Source organism: Octopus bimaculoides, chromosome 9 (genome assembly GCF_046866305.1).
Source record: "Octopus bimaculoides isolate indiv1 chromosome 9, ASM4686630v1, whole genome shotgun sequence".
In the NCBI taxonomy this organism is placed as follows: Eukaryota; Metazoa; Mollusca; class Cephalopoda; order Octopoda; family Octopodidae; genus Octopus; species Octopus bimaculoides.
In genome coordinates this window covers 5342999-5351509 of record NC_142936.1, presented here as the reverse complement: position 1 = coordinate 5351509, position 8511 = coordinate 5342999, and the positions used below count along the sequence as shown (strand labels likewise).

Genomic DNA, 8511 nt, shown 5'->3' with positions numbered 1-8511 from the left:
GAAATAGTGAACACCTATGCTGAACTATTGAGAAATCTGCAGTTACTCTATCCAGATTACAAGTTCAGGTTTATACCTGTAATTATTGGGGAACTGGGATATGTAACACACTGCCTAAATACCAATCATGAGAAATTAGGCTTCTCAAAACCAGAAAGGAGAAAGCACATAAGCACAAATACACACACACACACACACACACACACATACACACGTCGAGCAATGAGAAGAAGAAGAAGAAGAAGAAGAAGAAGAAGAAGAAGAAGAAGAAGAAGAAGAAGAAGAAGAAGAAGAAGAAGAAGAAGAAGAAGAAGAAGAAGAAGAAGCATTTGATAATGATGATGATTTTCTTCATATCCCACATGAGCGTACTTGAGGGGGACATCACAAGTATGGACTACAAGTTGTGTGAGGTTTACATAAAAAAGATGAGAGAAAATAAAAGTATGATTCAGATACACGGCCAACAAATGCGAGAGGGAGAAATTAGGGGGTTACGTTGACACCAAAATCTAACTGGTACTTTATTTTATCCACCCCGAAAGAAGAAAGGCAAAAGTTGACGTATGAGTTATTTGAACTCAGGCCCGGAATATATACCGCAAAACAGTTCGACGATCTAATAGACGCATGTGTTTGTGTGTGTGTGGGTGTGTGTGTGTGTTTGTGTGTGTGTGTGTGTGTGTGCGTGTGTGTGGTGGGGTTGGGGATGACGGCCTCTGGAAATACAGTTTTTATGAACATTAATGTTAGCTAAATTCAGCTGAGAATTTTGCTGCTGCTCTTAAACACAGTACAACTGTATAACCCGGCGACGAATGTATATTCGTTGATGAATCTTTTGATGGCATCAATGAAAATGTTGAATGCCTACTGATCGAAATGGGCTTTTAACGTATCAATTAGTAATTTGGCAACAACATCAATGACCATTTGTCATTTTGTCTTTTATCGTTATAATAATAATAATTATTAATAATACTTATAATAATAATAATAATAATAATAATAATAATAATAATAATAATAATAATAATAATAATAATGCAGTACCAGGCAGTGGCTCTCATGGCTTCTGATCTTAATTGATTGGAAGTGTTATCACGTACATTGTTTTGTCTTGGTATAAAAGATGGGCTACAGCAAATATTCTGTTTAATACCACAGATTTGCTTATCAATTGTTTGACATTAACCAGTTGAGCATGTTCCTTGGTGGCTGACGATATGTACATCTCTGATCATGAGCAGAAGTAGTGGGGGAGCATCATGTTGTCTCGATATGCAGTCTTTTTGCGCCTACAGAGTATCTTAACAGGCAAACTTCTTACCACACAGCCACACCAGTAGCTCTACAGTTTGCACGAATATGTGCGTGTGCATGTGTGCGTGCATGAGTGTGTGTGTGTGTGTGTGTGTGTGTGTGTGTGTGTGTGTGTGTGTGTGTGTGTGTGTCAAAATATGTACATCAATGTTTGTCATTCTATATTTCTTTCCATCTGTTTATATGCTTTAAACGCACCGTTATACCTGTTCGGCTTAAACCGTTATACCTGTTCAGAATCCCTTTTCATAACCATATTACTGATTCCGATATTCCTTTCCTACACGTCGTCATATTTTCCTTTATATTTCACAATATTTTATTAAACTGCCGTTGTTATGTTCTTGGTGTAATATCGAATTTCTGTGCAGTGACTTACAACAATATGATCAACTCTTAAGAACTTTTTCAGTCAGACATGAAATCAATAACTGCAACGTATACTCCGCTCCAATAACAATCACTTGAGTGTTTTATGAACAATTGACTTTATAAAACTAACATAAATTTAAGATTTATTATCGTAGCCATCAATCTATACAAACCTACCCAGTACTCGTCTGCACAAATTTTTTGCAATTTGAGAAAATTGGTACTTTTTGCGCCATTATTTTTCTTCAGCGCAAGTCAAGATTCTAACTTCTTGGAATCATAAACATATAGGCGCAGGCGTGACTGTGTGGTGAGAAGCTTCTTTCGCAAAGATATGGCCACATGGTTCGCGGTAAGATCTTGGGACAGATTTTATTGTTTCGCGGGGTGGGATGTATTGTGTCTAAAATTAACACAGGAACTGGTTCTATTTCACTTCTTTTATTATAAGTCAATTCGTTAACGTTTACCCCGTCAAGTAATCGATTGTTTAACTGTTCAGTCATTCAGTCGCAACTAGGTTTGTCAAAGTTCTTCTGTCGCCATTTGCGACCTCATCAACAACATGCCCTCTCAACCTCAGGTCTGCTTCAAGCTTATCTGCCTGTCTTCATATATACATACACACATATTCATATAGAAATATCTATATGCATAATGTGTATGTATACATACACATATGCGTGTGAGTTTATATATATATATATATATATATATATATATATATATATATATATATATATATATATATATATATATATATATACATGTGCATACACGTACATAATCACTGGAATATTCAGTCATATTCGTACATATATGTATATTTATACACATGCGTGTGCATGCGTGTATATGCGTAGGTGTTCATATGCATGTGAATCGGTAAACATGCGGAAATACATGTAAATATATAATTAATTTGAAAAGTCTAGTCTAGTTTAATGAAACGATAATATTTATCTAGAGACCGTCCAAAGAGTTGTAAAAGAAGACAAGACATGTCTCTTTGTTATAATATCATCCACAGACAGATAAGGGCCTTAGCAACAACTTCTAAAACAATCATCAAACACTGAATATTCTTTTTGAATGTGTGTGTGTGTGTGTGTTGTGTGTTATATATGTATGTGTAAGTTATGAGAATATGCATTACAACTAATGTATTGTAATAAATCTGCATGTCTTTTTAACTATTTCTCTATCATCTTAACTTCTTCCCTATGTCTGTCTGTCAAACTTCCTAATCGATTGGCTATCTATCTCTCTCTCTCTCTCTCTCTCTCTCTATATATATATATATATATATATATATATATATATATATATATATATATATATATATATATATATATATATATATATATATATATATATATATATATATGTATATATATATATATATATATATATATATATATATATATTATATAGCTGCCAAATTATATCTGTAAATAAGGAGGCGAGCTAGCAGAATCGTTAGCACGCCAGGCGAAATGCTTAGCGCTATTTCGTCTGTCTTCACGCTCTGAGTTCAGATCCCGCCGAAGTCGACGCCAGAGTTGAAGAAAATTTTTGAATCATGTGAGTCGTGGGGCAGGAATTTCAAAAACGGCAGCAGTGGACGAATTGGGGGCAGTTTTGCTGGTGCATCACTGTACTGCAATTTCAACATGTAATTCAGCCTCTTGCCTCCCATCACTCGTGAATACGACCCCGTGATACTTCAGCTGCTCCACATGCGTCGGTGAAGTTCCGCTAACACGCTGAGTGCACAGGGACAACTTATTTATCCTATCATCAAGCTGTTTGTGACCTTTTCCGCTGTTATCTACGTCAAACTCTAAACTCTTTCTTCACAATTTACATCCGTTCTTATACGCACAATTACACATAAAAAACATATTCTTAAAAAAAACGCATACACACGTGCACGCACGCACTCTGACACACTAACATAAGAAAATATATTCTAACCAATTTTTTTCCTTAAACAAAAGATCTTTTCTGCTAATAAACTTCATTCTTTCATTTTCATCGGCCATTATCTGACATTCGCTGTATTTTATCAACTCTGAAGGCCCATGTTCCATATCTGCTGACAAACATTTTGCAGTATTTCTATCTCTTGATGAAGGACTAAAATTTCGAAACATCGAACTTTATTCCTCTGAAAATGTGAATAAAAAACTCTGTGTCTTCGTTTCCGAGATTTGGGATTTGAACTTCGTCCTTCGTTTTAACGTGTCCACTGCTATGGCCACATTCACCCATTAATGCCTCACAATGTACCCAAAACTGGGCTGTCGTAAAATTATACAATGCGAAATAATTGTCTCAAACGTAAGTGTCGTTATTAATTGTAAGTGCTATTTTTAACTATTCGTGAATCTGAACTATTTTATTAATAATCCTTTTATGAATCTTTCAGCTATATTGTCTATTGTTCGTGTCATTCAACTGTAATAGATTGTAGAATAAAAATTAAACTTTATGCGTTAATGGGTTAAAGGAAGAATAGATATTCAGGAGGAACAAAAAAAATTACAGAAATATTGAAACAAAGAAAAGATATAAAGTAAATAAAAGAAAAAAGAAGAAAATGAAGAAGAGAAAAGAGGGGAAACGATGAAGAGAAAGACAGAAAAAAACTATAAAAACCGTAAACAACTAAAATGGAAAAAGGAATTTTCATATGGAATGTTCCACGTCTATATTTTTACATGTGAGGAAAGAATATTCTGTGGTTTAGAGGTTAATTACCTGTCAGAAACATGTCTGGAGAATTACAGGCGATTGAATACTGGTTTTCTGTCCGAAAGGTGGCGGGGTCATCGGGTCATGATCCACCATTGTTACTGTTACAAAATTACTGATGAGTCAGCTATAGAGCTATTACCTGGCCTCTTAAATTGTTAGATATAGCAACCAAATCTCACCTTAAATCACAAACAACAGAGTGAAGTAATGAAAGAATGCGTGTAGATAGATAGATAGATAGATAGATAGATAGATAGATAGATAGATAGATAGATACATACATACATACATACATACATACATATATACATACATGCAAACATACATACATACTATGATCTCGCACATAGTTTCTCGTAAATTTCATTATAAGGTTTTAGTATATCAGAAGAAATAACAAAAGACACTTGGCCATGATATCTCGCAGCAGATCCAGACGTGAGATTGTTACACTTCTTAACCTCACAGCCACGTGCACGCGTTAAAACACACACACACACACACACACACACACACACACACACACACACACACACACACACACAGAGGCACATACATGCGCGCGCGTACAGACATGCACGCACATATGCACACAGTCAATCACACACTAACACCCACGCATACACAAAGGAGTATAAAGAGAAAAAGAGGCGTTCTCTACTTTACGAAATCTGCGTGCCTAGAGATATATTCGAACTGCGGGAATCCATAACGCGAAACCTATTTTCCTATTGATTCCTGTTATAAATTTTAAAGAATTCCAACTGAATTCTTTTCGAAATAGAAATAATAAAATAAAACCAACACAACGGCGCATATGTTTGAAAATAATTTTTAAACACACACTGTAATGTATATATACAAAAATATAAACATTCTAAGAGAAACACATATGGGAATAAGTAAAAATGCGGTTAACATTGTTGTAGCTTACGTACTTAGTACGATTGACATCCAGGCGCAGACATGACATGGCTGGTAAATGAGCGCACTTTGCAACCATGTGGTTTCGGGTTCAGTCCTACTGCGCAGCACCTTGGACAAATGTCCTCTTTATTACCGCTTCCGCTCGTTTATCGAACTCGTCAAGACAAAATCAAAATGATAAAAACAGAACGTTTCCTTGTTTATTTATATGAAACGGATGTGAAGGAATATGGTGGACAGGAACTCTGTGGAAGTCCATGTGTGTCCATATTTGTATGAACACCATAAAAAGTCAGAGGGTACGAGGGGTGAATAGATTTATTTAACCACGTGATGAAACTTGTCCATGGTGCCAAGCAGTGGGATTTGAACCTGGAACCAAGTGGTTGGGAATCAAGCTTCTTACCACACAGCCACTCCTAAAGGAGTTTTGAAAAATATTACAAAAGAATATTTAGTAAATCTACTTTGGGCCACACTCATTATGCAACTTAAGTTCTCTTATCAAGTAGATATAACTGAGGCCATGCTTATTTGTCTATATACTAACATACGCAATTAAATACGAAATATGATCCCTAAACAATCGAGGTCTGAACGGGATACAATTGAGGTCTGAATGGGCTGCAGGTGGTTCTTGAATTGGACTGAAATTCTATACACAGATTAAAATAATTACATCGGGATGGAGCCATGTTATTTAATTAAATTTACATATATAAGCGCTGGTATGGCTGTGTGGTTAAGAAGTTCGCTTTGCGATCAGGCGGTTTCGGATTCAGTCCCACTGCGTGGCACCTTGCGCAAGTGATCTCTGCTAGACCCTCACGCCGACAAAAAGCCTTGTGAGTGGATTTGGCAGGTGAAAACTGTGTGGAAGCCGTCCTCTGTCTGTGTGTGTTGCACTCACGGTCGGGAGATCGTAATTTCGCTTCCCAGACGTACTTCGCGGTGTGTTCCTGAGCAAAACGTTGCGTTTCACGCTGCTCCTGTCCGCTCGCCCGAAAATGGGAACCCTGCAACGGACTAACCTTCCGCTTGGGGGTGGAGTGGGGGGGTAGAATGTTGGCATTGTCGCCTAACCAGAGACAATGCCAACATTTGTAAGCTAAAACGGTGATAATCGTATTGTGACCAGCGTTGTATAACAACATCCGATAGTCTGCCCGATCACGTGATATATATATATATATTGAGAGAGAGAGAGAGAGAGAGAGAGAGAGAGAGAACGAGAGACAGACAGACAGACAGGCAGACAGACAGACAGACAGACAGACAGACAGACAGACAGACAGACAGACAGACAGACAGATAGATAGATAGATAGATAGATAGATAGATAGATAGATAGATAGATATTATTTTATTCTATTGTTTCAGTCATTTGACTGCGGCCATGCTGGAACACCGTCTTTAGTCGAACAAATCGACCCCAGAACTTGTTATTTGTAAGCTTAGTACTTATTCTATCGGTCTCTTTTGCCAAACCGCTAAGTTACGGGGACGTAAACACACCAACCTCAGTTGTCAAACGATGTTGAGGCTATAAACGCAGACATGCAAATACACACATACATACATACATACATACATACATACATACATACATACAACGGGCTTCTTTTAGTTTCCGTCTACCAAATCCACTCGAGGTTATAGTAGAAGGCAACTGGGCAAAGTGCCACGCATTGGGAATGAACCCGGAGCTCTGTGGTTGGGAAGCAAGCTTCTTACCACACAGCCACTTTTGCACCTGTGTGTGTGTGTGTATGTATGCATGTATGTATATACATATAGATATACACACACGTGTATATGCATTCATATATATATATATACGTGGATACACACATATACATACCGACATATATCTATATATGTATTATATATATATATATATGTGTGTACCATGTTTATGTATGTATGTATGTATGTATGTATGTATGTATACATGTATGTATGTATGTATGTATGTATACATGTACACAGAGAAAGTGAGGGAAGGTGGGAGTTTGACAGAACAATGGAAAGTACTCAACGCCATAATATTATCAGATAGAAATGATCAGATAATGGAAATTAATATAAATTCTCAAAGAAAATTATTTAGATTATACATTGCTTCGGTCTAAAGGAATATGTCTGTATATCTGAATATCCTGAAGCATTTCTGAACAGATAAATAGAATATTTCAATTTATTTTTTCAATAGCATTGGTTTGTTTAAACAATTACAGTTTGGTATAAACACGCGCATGTTGATGTGGCATACACATCGAATATTGTGATGGTGGGCCGGAGTCGGGGGGGGGGGGGGGTTATTAGATGATTGAGATGTTTGGAAATAGACGAGATGATTCTGCTATGGCATCATCTTTCAAATTCCAGTGGTGGTGGTGGTGGTGGTGTTGTTGTTGTTGTTGTTGTTGTTGGTGGTGGTGGTGGTGGTGGTGGTGGTGGTGATCGTCGTCGTCGTCGTAATTTTGATGATGATGATGGTGGTTGTAGTGGTGGCGGTTATTCCAAAGATCCTTCACAGAAACCCCATTTCGGCCCCTTTTTTATTCGCGATCGTACACTTTTGGTTTCATATTACTAGCTTTAAAAGGACGGGATAGACTGGCAAATTGAGCCTTATATACACTGATGGATACTGACAAATATTAGAGGCTAAGTAACAGCAACGACAAAAACAAAGTGCAAACAATTGGACGTAAACGAAAGCATTGTATGGTGACCTTTCGATAAAGGTGTTTATCATTGTGACAGGGACATTAAGAAACGGGATCTCAAAAGTCAGATATATTTAGCTTACCTCAGTGTCTCTCTCGGGTTTTGATCTCATTTTTATACTCTACTGTAACATATGTCAAGTTGGCGAATTGGCAGGGTCGCTCAAGCGGCGGATAGACTGGCAGAATTACGGCTTTGTTCCGGTTCTGTGTCTGGTATCAAATTCCGCCGACACTATCATTGCCTTGTGTCCTTTCGGTATCTATAAATAAGTACATATTAGCGTCAGAGGCAGTATTAATACCGAGAGGTAATCTTTATTCCTCCCGCTTAAACGTGGATGTTCTTTTAGAATAAACTTTACTGCGGTAGACACCACGAGAGAACCTCCCATGG

General features: G+C 37.2%; 1 protein-coding gene across 1 annotated transcript in view; it reads right to left on the bottom strand.

Annotated features, from left to right (window-relative positions):
• The window catches only part of LOC106878114 (ectonucleoside triphosphate diphosphohydrolase 8), a 156449-nt gene extending 148159 nt beyond the window's left edge, over window positions 1–8290 (bottom strand). Inside the window, exon 1 of the mRNA XM_089357051.1 lies at window positions 8198–8290. The gene's annotated coding sequence lies outside the window, so the exon portion shown is untranslated. The remainder of the gene's footprint in view (window positions 1–8197) is intronic.
• Between the last annotated feature and the right edge of the window lie 221 nt (window positions 8291–8511).